Genomic DNA, 14,315 nt, shown 5'->3' with positions numbered 1-14,315 from the left:
CAGAGCATATATATATATATATATATATATATATATATATATATATATATATATATATATATATATATATATATATATATATATATATATATATATATATATATATATATATATATATATATATATATATATATATATCAATTGAGAGAGTTTAGAGAAATATATTTTCAAGTTTCTATGAAATAATGAAACCTATTGAATTCTATTTATAATAGATTTTTGAATTATAAAAGTGAATTATTAAAGTATGAATTATTAAAGTGAATTATTAAAGTATGAATTATTAAAGTGAATTATTAAAGTATGAATTATTAAAGTATGAATTATTAAAGTGAATTATTAAAGTATGAATTATTAAAGTATGAATTATTAAAGTGAATTATTAAAGTATGAATTATTAAAGTGAATTATTAAAGTTAAAGTAAAGTAGAAGTAAAGTAAAGGTAAAGTTAAAGTATATTAAAAGTATAAAAAACTATGTATGTATAATACACGTATAAATATATATAATATTAATTTAAATCGTTATATATATTTAATGAAATAAAATATAAATATCGTTATATTTATTATACTGGTTAAGTAATGAGTTGTCAAAAGTGATTCTAGATATTTATAAAAGTTATATACGTTTTAATAATAAAGTTCTTTTTAAACTGAAAACGTCTTTGTACGTTTGAAAATAGATTAATAGAATATTATGGAAACCAATTCTCCACTAACTTTTGTCTAACTTTCATAAATGACACTTTTTGTTTTTATTTATAAATAGCTTTACAAATTATTCTGAATACCGTTAAGAGGAATAGATTTTCTCAAATCATAGTGGACCTCTCAACAGAGACTTGTAATCATAATTCAATGTTTCTGATAATTCAATCATTTAATATATTTTTTTCATCGAAAATCATATTGAAACAAATACGTTCGTGTAAAGTATTATACGTTTAATACTTTATTAATATTCTCAAGTTATAATATATATATATATATACATATACATATCTATTTATATATAACGGTTCGTGAATCGTCGGAATTTGGTCGAAGTTATAATGAATGTATGAACACAGTTTAAAATTCTTGAGATTTAACTTAACAAACTTTGCTTATCATGTCAGAATAATATAAAGATTAAAGTTTAAATTTGGTCAAAAATTTCCGGGTCGTCACAGTACCTACCCGTTAAAGAAATTTCGTCCCCGAAATTTGATAGAGGTCGTCATGACTAACAATGAGAATGTTATTATAACGATTATAGAGTTTTATCATGTTCAAGAAGAATGGATAAAATAATTCGATTACTCGAAGCGTGTGAGTGAAGTTATCGTAAATGAATGAAATAAGATAATAGTGATTCGTCGTATCTTTTGACGTCATCACGATTGATCTCCGAAAAGAAAATCTTTGTAATCTATATTGGATTTGATTATTCGGCGATTAAGGAAATTATGATCCTCTTCGAATTAATTCGATAATCCATTTTGATTTCTCTGTCGGATATTTCACTATAAATCTACCTCATTTGTTTTCTTACAACTGACACCTTCTCAACTCATATTTTAAAGTATTTGTCAATATGCTTCATCCAGTGCTGATTCTTGATATACTCCTCACTTTCATATCTGTCGCTCTTCTTTTTCATCTGCCTCCGGAAGAATCTATTTACTTTTACTATACTCTTGGTTTTATAGTGTTTTTAGTTCTCCCGTGTCTTTATATTGCTATATGCATTGATATATACGGTTTGTGATTTCTGGGTTGTTGTTGGGTTTTATATCTTCCCTTATATTTCAAAGTCCTTGCTTCTTCTATAATCATTGTCATCCACAGTTAATGCTCTCTTCTATTTGCTATGATTTATACTCCCATTTCTAGTTCGGAGCTTTGTCCTTTCGTTTCTTCTTCTTGCGATTAAGCACCGCTTGTAATGGTCCAGAATTCGCAGATATAAATTTTGGAATGAACATTGTTAATGTTCTAGGAAGGAAATTGTAATGACACGATCTTGACTTGTCAAATTACCAGAATACCTCGGAAAAGGACGAATCATCAAGAAATATTTTCTTGATATTTCGAGATCAAAGAGAATACAAGAGTCATGTAACATAGCACATGATGACGTTATGATCTGTGAATCATCATGTTCCATTTAGAAACTCAGCATGAATTACTGTAATATAATCACGTTGATCAAGTGTCATTATATTATACTAACTCATGCTTCAGCTCCCAACACTTCTTCAAGAATATTCCTATTTTAAACTCGAATGTTTCAGAATTTAGAAACTAAAATAGTTTCTTTTATGATATAATACAGATAGCGCGAAGAGGTAAATGATTTCAGATAAGAATAATTATAAAAATATCTTCAGAAGTATGGATGATATTTATAATGAAAGATAAGATGATATCTTAGAATGTCTAATATCAGAGGATGATGAAGGATATTGTCCGCAGGGGTTTAGAGTCAGGAGCAAGGTATTCGTTAATGACTTCAGCAAGTACTGAATCATTTGGATTCTTTGAAGGCAGGTTCAGCCTTTGTGATTTGTCCACAGCCTCCTTCATACTTTGCTCAATCCGTTTTCCAGTTCCAAAGCTTCTCTTTTTCTGAGCTTTGCCAATATACTATCCTTTATCATCCAACTTTTTACTGTTAAGGTCGTTTACAGTTTTTGCTGCTTCATCAGCATTTTTCAAAATTTCGAGAACTGGTTCGCAGTTTAGGGTGTTTTTCAGAAATTTCTCATTCAAAGAATGTAAGTCTTCGAGGTAGACATTGTGTGTATATGTAATTGTTGATGTAGACATGCTGCGAGGTTTCAAAATACTGATTGTTGATTCTCAATAATTGGTATGGCAATTCTTGTTATAAGGTACGAATGAGTATATGATAGGGTTTCGATAATTATAATGATTTTTTTTTTTTTGGAAAGTCAAAGATCAATGAAGTTGTTGGTAAGTTTATTGCTAATGTGGTGAATATAAACGATTCCCTGGTAACGTTGGCGAAAGGGCAACGTATCTATCGAGGTTATAATAAGACTGTTTTGATTGAGAAGTCGAAGATGACTTGCTGGAGCTGTGACAAAACTGTCTATTTTGAAACGGAATTGAAAAGTTATTTTAGCTAGTAAATGCCAAAGGGTCTAACACGGATACGTGTCGAACTATGACTTGGGTTTTGAGAGTTTTTCAGGTGTATAACTGTGGGTAACATGTGGTTGGATCATCATCTCGATTGTTCCTTAGTTGAAGTGTCTTCAGGAATTTCGAAGGGTTTGAGCACATATTGTAATCGTTAATACATATGATGTTCTAACACAGTTTTGAAGTCAAAGTATAGCTTTGAAAGATATAGGAATCTAAGAGTGATGATACTGGTTATATTTCAAATTGAATTATGCGATTTCAAAATCAGAATATGTAATTGAATTTGAATGAGTATGATTGTTTTGATTTATATGAAAGAATGGATATTGTTATGAAAGTAGGGAGTATAGTTGATGATTGCTGAATCAGTTTCGAAAAATGTAATATATTAATTGTGAATTTATATATCTCTCGGGTATTACCTGAAATGTCCCGTTCTTATTGATTAAAAACGTTCCATATTAATTGATTTCGTTGCGAGGTTTTGACCTCTATATGAGACGTTTTTCAAAGACTGCATTCATTTTTAAACAAACCATAACCTTTATTTCATCAATAAAGGTTTAAAAAGCTTTACGTAGATTATCAAATAATGATAATCTAAAATATCCTGTTTACACACGACCATTACATAATGGTTTACAATACAAATATGTTACAACAAAATAAGTTTCTTGAATGCAGTTTTTACACAATATCATACAAGCATGGACTCCAAATCTTGTCCTTATTTAAGTATGCGACAGCGGAAGCTCTTAATAATCACCTGAGAATAAACATGCTTAAAACGTCAACAAAAATGTTGGTGAGTTATAGGTTTAACCTATATATATCAAATAGTAACAATAGACCACAAGATTTCATATTTCAATACACATCCCATACATAGAGATAAAAATCATTCATATGGTGAACACCTGGTAACCGACAATAACAAGATGCATATATAAGAATATCCCCATCATTCCGGGACACCCTTCGGATATGATATAAATTTCGAAGTACTAAAGCATCCGGTACTTTGGATGGGGTTTGTTAGGCCCAATAGATCTATCTTTAGGATTCGCGTCAATTAGGGTGTCTGTTCCCTAATTCTTAGATTACCAGACTTAATAAAAAGGGGCATATTCGATTTCGATAATTCAACCATAGAATGTAGTTTCACGTACTTGTGTCTATTTTGTAAATCATTTATAAAACCTGCATGTATTCTCATCCCAAAAATATTAGATTTTAAAAGTGGGACTATAACTCACTTTCACAGATTTTTACTTCGTCGGGAAGTAAGACTTGACCACTGGTTGATTCACGAACCTATAACAATATATACATATATATCAAAGTATGTTCAAAATATATTTACAACACTTTTAATATATTTTGATGTTTTAAGTTTATTAAGTCAGCTGTCCTCGTTAGTAACCTACAACTAGTTGTCCACAGTTAGATGTACAGAAATAAATCGATAAATATTATCTTGAATCAATCCACGACCCAGTGTATACGTATCTCAGTATTGATCACAACTCAAACTATATATATTTTGGAATCAACCTCAACCCTGTATAGCTAACTCCAACATTCACATATAGAGTGTCTATGGTTGTTCCGAAATATATATAGATGTGTCGACATGATAGGTCGAAACATTGTATACGTGTCTATGGTATCTCAAGATTACATAATATACAATACAAGTTGATTAAGTTATGGTTGGAATAGATTTGTTACCAATTTTCACGTAGCTAAAATGAGAAAAATTATCCAATCTTGTTTTACCCATAACTTCTTCATTTTAAATCCGTTTTGAGTGAATCAAATTGCTATGGTTTCATATTGAACTCTATTTTATGAATCTAAACAGAAAAAGTATAGGTTTATAGTGGGAAAAATAAGTTACAAGTCGTTTTTGTAAAGGTAGTCATTTCAGTCGAAAGAACGACGTCTAGATGACCATTTTAGAAAACATACTTCCACTTTGAGTTTAACCATAATTTTTGGATATAGTTTCATGTTCATAATAAAAATCATTTTCTCAGAATAACAACTTTTAAATCAAAGTTTATCATAGTTTTTAATTAACTAACCCAAAACAGCCCGCGGTGTTACTACGACGGCGTAAATCCGGTTTTACGTTGTTTTTCGTGTTTCCAGGTTTTAAATCATTAAGTTAGCATATCATATAGATATAGAACATGTGTTTAGTTGATTTTAAAAGTCAAGTTAGAAGGATTAACTTTTGTTTGCGAACAAGTTTAGAATTAACTAAACTATGTTCTAGTGATTACAAGTTTAAACCTTTGAATAAGATAGCTTTATATGTATGAATCGAATGATGTTATGAACATCATTACTACCTTAAGTTCCTTGGATGAACCTACTGGAAAAGAGAAAAATGGATCTAGCTTCAATGGATCCTTGGATGGCTCAAAGTTCTTGAAGCAAAATCATGACACGAAAACAAGTTCAAGTAAGATCATCACTTGAAATAAGATTGTTATAGTTATAGAAATTGAACCAAAGTTTGAATATGATTATTACCTTGTATTAGAATGATAACCTACTGTAAGAAACAAAGATTTCTTGAGGTTGGATGATCACCTTACAAGATTGGAAGTGAGCTAGCAAACTTGAAAGTATTCTTGATTTTATGAAACTAGAACTTTTGGAATTTATGAAGAACACTTAGAACTTGAAGATAGAACTTGAGAGAGTTCAATTAGATGAAGAAAATTGAAGAATGAAAGTGTTTGTAGGTGTTTTTGGTCGTTGGTGTATGGATTAGATATAAAGGATATGTAATTTTGTTTTCATGTAAATAAGTCATGAATGATTACTCATATTTTTGTAATCTTATGAGATATTTCATGCTAGTTGCCAAATGATGGTTCCCACATGTGTTAGGTGACTCACATGGGCTGCTAAGAGCTGATCATTGGAGTGTATATACCAATAGTACATACATCTAAAAGTTGTGTATTGTACGAGTACGAATACGGGTGCATACGAGTAGAATTGTTGATGAAACTGAACGAGAATGTAATTGTAAGCATTTTTGTTAAGTAGAAGTATTTTGATAAGTGTATTGAAGTCTTTCAAAAGTGTATAAATACATATTAAAACACTACATGTATATACATTTTAACTGAGTCGTTAAGTCATCGTTAGTCGTTACATGTAAGTGTTGTTTTGAAACCTTTAGGTTAACGATCTTGTTAAATGTTGTTAACCCAATGTTTATAATATCAAAAGAGATTTTAAATTATTATATTATCATGATATTATGATGTACGAATATCTCTTAATATGATATATATACATTAAATGTCGTTACAACGATAAACGTTACATATATGTCTCGTTTCAAAATCATTAAGTTAGTAGTCTTGTTTTTACATATGTAGTTCATTGTTAATATAATTAATGATATGTTTACTTATCATAATATCATGTTAACTATATATATAACCATATATATGTCATCATATAGTTTTTTTACAAGTTTTAACGTTCGTGAATCACCGGTCAACTTGGGTGGTCAATTGTCTATATGAAACCTATTTCAATTAATCAAGTCTTAACAAATTTGATTGCTTAACATGTTGGAAACATTTAATCATGTAAACATCAATCTCAATTAATATATATAAACATGGAAAAGTTCGGGTCACTACAGTACCTACCCGTTAAATAAATTCCGTCCCGAAATTTTAAGCTGTTGAAGATGTTGACGAATCTTCTGGAAATAGATGCGGGTATTTCTTCTTCATCTGATCTTCACGCTCCCAGGTGAACTCGGGTCCTCTACGAGCATTCCATCGAACCTTAACAATTGGTATCTTGTTTTGCTTAAGTCTTTTAACCTCACGATCCATTATTTCGACGGGTTCTTCGATGAATTGGAGTTTTTCGTTGATTTGGATTTCATCTAACGGAATAGTGAGATCTTCTTTAGCAAAACATTTCTTCAAATTCGAGACGTGGAAAGTGTTATGTACAGCCGCGAGTTGTTGAGGTAACTCAAGTCGGTAAGCTACTGGTCCGACACGATCAATAATCTTGAATGGTCCAATATACCTTGGATTTAATTTCCCTCGTTTACCAAATCGAACAACGCCTTTCCAAGGTGAAACTTTAAGCATGACCATCTCTCCAATTTCAAATTCTATATCTTTTCTTTTAATGTCAGCGTAGCTCTTTTGTCGACTTTGGGCGGTTTTCAACCGTTGTTGAATTTGGATGATCTTCTCGGTAGTTTCTTGTATAATCTCCGGACCCGTAATCTGTCTATCCCCCACTTCACTCCAACAAATCGGAGACCTGCACTTTCTACCATAAAGTGCTTCAAACGGCGCCATCTCAATGCTTGAATGGTAGCTGTTGTTGTAGGAAAATTCTGCTAACGGTAGATGTCGATCCCAACTGTTTTCGAAATCAATAACACATGCTCGTAGCATGTCTTCAAGCGTTTGTATCGTCCTTTCGCTCTGCCCATCAGTTTGTGGATGATAGGCAGTACTCATGTCTAGACGAGTTCCTAATGCTTGCTGTAATGTCTGCCAGAATCTTGAAATAAATCTGCCATCCCTATCAGAGATAATAGAGATTGGTATTCCATGTCTGGAGACGACTTCCTTCAAATACAGTCGTGCTAACTTCTCCATCTTGTCATCTTCTCTTATTGGTAGGAAGTGTGCTGATTTGGTGAGACGATCAACTATTACCCAAATAGTATCAAAACCACTTGCAGTCCTTGGCAATTTAGTGATGAAATCCATGGTAATGTTTTCCCATTTCCATTCCGGGATTTCGGGTTGTTGAAGTAGACCTGATGGTTTCTGATGCTCAGCTTTAACCTTAGAACACGTCAAACATTCTCCTACGTATTTAGCAACATCGGCTTTCATACCCGGCCACCAAAAATGTTTCTTGAGATCCTTGTACATCTTCCCCGTTCCAGGATGTATTGAGTATCTGGTTTTATGAGCTTCTCTAAGTACCATTTCTCTCATATCTCCAAATTTTGGTACCCAAATCCTTTCAGCCCTATATCGGGTTCCGTCTTCCCGAATATTAAGATGCTTCTCCGATCCTTTGGGTATTTCATCCTTTAAATTTCCCTCTTTTAAAACTCCTTGTTGCGCCTCCTTTATTTGAGTAGTAATGTTATTATGAATCATTATATTCATAGATTTTACTCGAATGGGTTCTCTATCCTTCCTGCTCAAGGCATCGGCTACCACATTTGCCTTCCCCGGGTGGTAACGAATCTCAAAATCGTAATCATTCAATAATTCAATCCACCTACGCTGCCTCATATTCAGTTGTTTCTGATTAAATATGTGTTGAAGACTTTTGTGGTCGGTATATATAATACTTTTGACCCCATATAAGTAGTGCCTCCAAGTCTTTAATGCAAAAACAACCGCGCCTAATTCCAAATCATGCGTCGTATAATTTTGTTCGTGAATCTTCAATTGTCTAGACGCATAAGCAATCACCTTCGTTCGTTGCATTAATACACAACCGAGACCTTGCTTTGATGCGTCACAATAAATCACAAAATCATCATTCCCTTCAGGCAATGACAATATAGGTGCCGTAGTTAGCTTTTTCTTCAATAACTGAAACGCTTTCTCTTGTTCATCATTCCATTCAAATTTCTTCCCTTTATGCGTTAATGCAGTCAAGGGTTTTGCTATTCTGGAAAAGTCTTGGATGAACCTTCTGTAGTAACCAGCTAGTCCTAAAAACTGGCGTATGTGTTTCGGAGTTTTAGGGGTTTCCCACTTTTCAACAGTTTCTATCTTTGCCGGATCCACCTTAATACCTTCTTTGTTCACTATGTGACCAAGGAATTGAACTTCTTCCAACCAAAATGCACACTTTGAAAACTTAGCGTACAATTCTTCCTTCCTCAATACTTCTAACACCTTTCTCAAATGTTCACCTTGTTCTTGGTCATTCTTTGAGTAAATAAGTATGTCATCAATGAAAACAATGACAAACTTGTCAAGGTATGGTCCACACACTCGGTTCATAAGGTCCATGAACACAGCTGGTGCATTAGTTAAACCAAACGGCATGACCATAAACTCGTAATGACCGTAACGTGTTCTGAAAGCAGTCTTTGGAATATCATCTTCTTTCACCCGCATTTGATGATACCCGGAACGTAAGTCAATCTTTGAATAAACAGACGAGCCTTGTAGTTGATCAAATAAGTCGTCGATTCTCGGTAGTGGGTAGCGGTTCTTGATGGTAAGTTTGTTCAACTCTCGGTAGTCGATACACAACCTAAATGTACCATCTTTCTTCTTGACAAACAAAACAGGAGCTCCCCACGGTGATGTGCTTGGTCGAATGAAACCACGCTCTAAAAGTTCTTGTAATTGGCTTTGCAGTTCTTTCATCTCGCTGGGTGCGAGTCTGTAAGGAGCACGAGCTATTGGTGCAGCTCCTGGTACAAGATCTATTTGAAATTCAACGGATCGATGTGGGGGTAATCCCGGTAATTCTTTCGGAAATACATCGGGAAATTCTTTTGCAATGGGAACATCATTGATGCTCTTTTCTTCAGTTTGTACTTTCTCGACGTGTGCTAGAACAGCATAGCAACCTTTTCTTATTAGTTTTTGTGCCTTCAAATTACTAATAAGATGTAGCTTCGTGTTGCCCTTTTCTCCGTACACCATTAAGGGTTTTCCTTTTTCTCGTATAATGCGAATTGCATTTTTGTAACAAACGATCTCCGCTTTCACTTCTTTCAACCAGTCCATACCGATTATCACATCAAAACTCCCTAACTCTACTGGTATCAAATCAATCTTAAATGTTTCGCTAACCAGTTTAATTTCTCGATTCCGACATATATTATCTGCTGAAATTAATTTACCATTTGCTAATTCGAGTAAAAATTTACTATCCAAAGGCGTCAATGGACAACTTAATTTAGCACAAAAATCTCTACTCATATAGCTTCTATCCGCACCCGAATCAAATAAAACGTAAGCAGATTTATTGTCAATAAGAAACGTACCCGTAACAAGCTCCGGGTCTTCCTGTGCCTCTACCGCATTAATATTGAAAACTCTTCCACGGCCTTGTCCATTCGTGTTCTCCTGGTTCGGGCAATTTCTAATAATGTGGCCTGGTTTTCCACATTTATAACAAACTACATTGGCATAACTTGCTCCGACACTACTTGCTCCACCATTACTCGTTCCGACACCATTTGTTCCTTTCGTTCTATTAACCCCTGGTCCGTAGACCTCACACTTCGCCGCGCTATGACCATTTCTTTTACACTTGTTGCAAAATTTGGTGCTGAACCCCGAGTGATTCTTTTCACACCTTTGGCATAGTTGCTTCTGATTGTTGTTGTTGTTGTTGCGATTATTATTGTTGTTGGGATGATTGTTGTAGTTGTTGTTGTTGTTGTTGTTGTTGTTGTTGTTGTTGTTGGGCCGTTTGTTGTAGTTGCGATTGATGTTGCGATTGTTGGGATAATTGTTGCGATTATTGTTGTAATTGCTGTTGTTGTTGTATTGGTGATTCTTATCACCGTTTTCCTCCCACTTTCTTTTGACTTGCTTCACATTGGCCTCTTCAGCAGTCTGTTCTTTAATTCTTTCTTCAATCTGGTTCACTAGTTTGTGAGCCATTCTACATGCCTGTTGTATGGAGGCGGGCTCGTGTGAACTTATATCTTCTTGGATTCTTTCTGGTAATCCTTTCACAAACGCGTCGATCTTCTCTTCCTCATCTTCGAATGCTCCCGGACACAATAGGCACAATTCTGTGAATCGTCTTTCGTACGTGGTAATATCAAATCCTTGGGTTCGTAACCCTCTAAGTTCTGTCTTGAGCTTATTGACCTCGGTTCTGGGACGGTACTTCTCGTTCATCAAGTGCTTGAATGCTGACCACGGTAGTGCGTACGCATCATCTTGTCCCACTTGCTCTAGATAGGTATTCCACCATGTTAACGCAGAACCTGTGAAGGTATGCGTAGCGTACTTCACTTTGTCCTCTTCAGTACACTTACTTATGGCAAACACCGATTCAACCTTCTCGGTCCACCGTTTCAATCCGATCGGTCCTTCGGTTCCATCAAATTCCAAAGGTTTACAGGCAGTGAATTCTTTGTAGGTGCATCCTACACGATTTCCTGTACTGCTAGATCCAAGGTTATTGTTGGTATGTAGCGCAGCCTGTACTGCGGCTATGTTTGAAGCTAGAAAAGTACGGAATTCCTCTTCATTCATATTCACGGTATGTCGAGTAGTCGGTGCCATTTCCTTCAAAATAGTCAAATGGAACAAGTTAATCATACAGAATATTAAGAGTAGTTAATAGTATTTCGTAGCATAATATGAACTCATTTATAAAAGCTTTTTCTTCATATTAGCATTTTATAAGTTTAAATTCGGGTAGTACTTACCCGTTAAGTTCATACTTAGTAGCTAATATACAATTCAACTACTTCAATTCTATATGAAAAACTGATTATAATAATATTTCGCGTTCAAACTTTTACACAATATTTTACAAACTTACAATACCGCTTATTTTACATATAGCACACAATAACTTTGATACAAGATAGTTGTGAAGATAATTCTAGCTAGTACACAAGTCGTTCGGCAAAGGCAATAAAGACACGTAATTCATACGTCCAGAAACAAGTCATGCATTCTGGTTTTACTAGGACCACTTCCCATCCTTGGTCTTGTGCAACATAACCGTTATGGCCGTTGATAAGACAGCGTGTTGTAACGTCGTCAAAGGGACGAGGGTTACGTAATGTCCAACAGTCCCGTAATAATCTAAAAACCTCATTTCTTACCCCAATTACCGACTCCGTCACTTGTGGAAACGTTTTGTTTAATAGTTGTAGCCCGATGTTCTTGTTCTCACTTTGGTGAGAAGCGAACATTACTAATCCGTAAGCATAACATGCTTCTTTATGTTGCATGTTAGCCGCTTTTTCTAAATCACGAAGTCCAATATTCGGATATATTGAGTCAAAATAATTTCTTAACCCGTTGCGTAAAATAGCATTTGGGTTCCCCGCAATATATGCGTCAAAGTAAACACATCGTAACTTATGCATTTCCCAATGTGATATCCCCCATCTTTCAAACGAAAGTCTCTTATAAACCAAGACATTCTTGGAACGTTCTTCGAATATCTTACAAACTGATCTCGCCTTAAATAGTTGTGCCGAAGAATTCTGGCCGACTCTAGACAAGATTTCATCAATCATGTCTCCGGGTAGGTCTCTTAAAATATTGGGTTGTCTATCCATTTTGTGTTTTTAAACTGTAAAATAGACAAGAGTTAGATTCATAAAAAAAATACTTATTAATACAAGCAATTTTTACATATATCATAAAGCATAAGAACACTATATTCCATATATTACACCACACGAATACAACTATCTTATTCCGACTCGCTCGTTTCTCCTTCTTCGGTTTTGGTTCGTTTTGCCAAGTTTCTAGGGATATATGATGTTCCCCTAATACGAGCCGTCGTTGTCCACATTGGTTTAGAAAAACCTGGTGGTTTAGAGGTTCCCGGGTCATTGTTACAACTTAAGGACTTCGGGGGTTGACGATACATATAAAGTTCATCGGGGTTGGAATTAGATTTCTCTATTTTTATGCCCTTTCCCTTATTATTTTCTTTTGCCTTTTTAAATTCAGTTGGGGTAATTTCTATAACATCATCGGAATTCTCGTCGGAATCCGATTCATCGGAGAATTGGTAATCCTCCCAATATTTTGCTTCCTTGGCGGAAACACCATTGACCATAATTAACTTTGGTCGGTTGGTTGAGGATTTTATTTTACTTAACCGTTTTATTATTTCCCCCACCGGTTCTATTTCTTCATCCGGTTCCGATTCTTCTTCCGGTTCCGATTCTTCTTCCGGTTTCGACTCTTCTTCCGGTTCCTCTTCGGGAACTTGTGAATCAGTCCACAAATCATTCCAATTTACATTTGACTCTTCATTATTATTAGGTGAGTCAATGGGACTTGTTCTAGAGGTAGACATCTATCACATAATATCAAACACGTTAAGAGATTAATATATCACATAATATTCATATGTTAAAAATATATAGTTTCCAACAAAAATGTTAAGCAATCATTTTTAAAGAAAACACGGTCGAAGTCCAGACTCACTAATGCATCCTAACAAACTCGATAAGACACACTAATGCAAATTTTCTGGTTCTCTAAGACCAACGCTCGGATACCAACTGAAATGTCCCGTTCTTATTGATTAAAAACGTTCCATATTAATTGATTTCGTTGCGAGGTTTTGACCTCTATATGAGACGTTTTTCAAAGACTGCATTCATTTTTAAACAAACCATAACCTTTATTTCATCAATAAAGGTTTAAAAAGCTTTACGTAGATTATCAAATAATGATAATCTAAAATATCCTGTTTACACACGACCATTACATAATGGTTTACAATACAAATATGTTACAACAAAATAAGTTTCTTGAATGCAGTTTTTACACAATATCATACAAGCATGGACTCCAAATCTTGTCCTTATTTAAGTATGCGACAGCGGAAGCTCTTAATAATCACCTGAGAATAAACATGCTTAAAACGTCAACAAAAATGTTGGTGAGTTATAGGTTTAACCTATATATATCAAATAGTAACAATAGACCACAAGATTTCATATTTCAATACACATCCCATACATAGAGATAAAAATCATTCATATTGTGAACACCTGGTAACCGACAATAACAAGATGCATATATAAGAATATCCCCATCATTCCGGGACACCCTTCGGATATGATATAAATTTCGAAGTACTAAAGCATCCGGTACTTTGGATGGGGTTTGTTAGGCCCAATAGATCTATCTTTAGGATTCGCGTCAATTAGGGTGTCTGTTCCCTAATTCTTAGATTACCAGACTTAATAAAAAGGGGCATATTCGATTTCGATAATTCAACCATAGAATGTAGTTTCACGTACTTGTGTCTATTTTGTAAATCATTTATAAAACCTGCATGTATTCTCATCCCAAAAATATTAGATTTTAAAAGTGGGACTATAACTCACTTTCACAGATTTTTACTTCGTCGGGAAGTAAGACTTGACCACTGGTTGATTCACG

This window comes from Rutidosis leptorrhynchoides, chromosome 1 (assembly GCF_046630445.1).
Source record: "Rutidosis leptorrhynchoides isolate AG116_Rl617_1_P2 chromosome 1, CSIRO_AGI_Rlap_v1, whole genome shotgun sequence".
Classification (NCBI taxonomy): Eukaryota; Viridiplantae; Streptophyta; class Magnoliopsida; order Asterales; family Asteraceae; genus Rutidosis; species Rutidosis leptorrhynchoides.
This window is presented reverse-complemented; position numbering follows the sequence as displayed.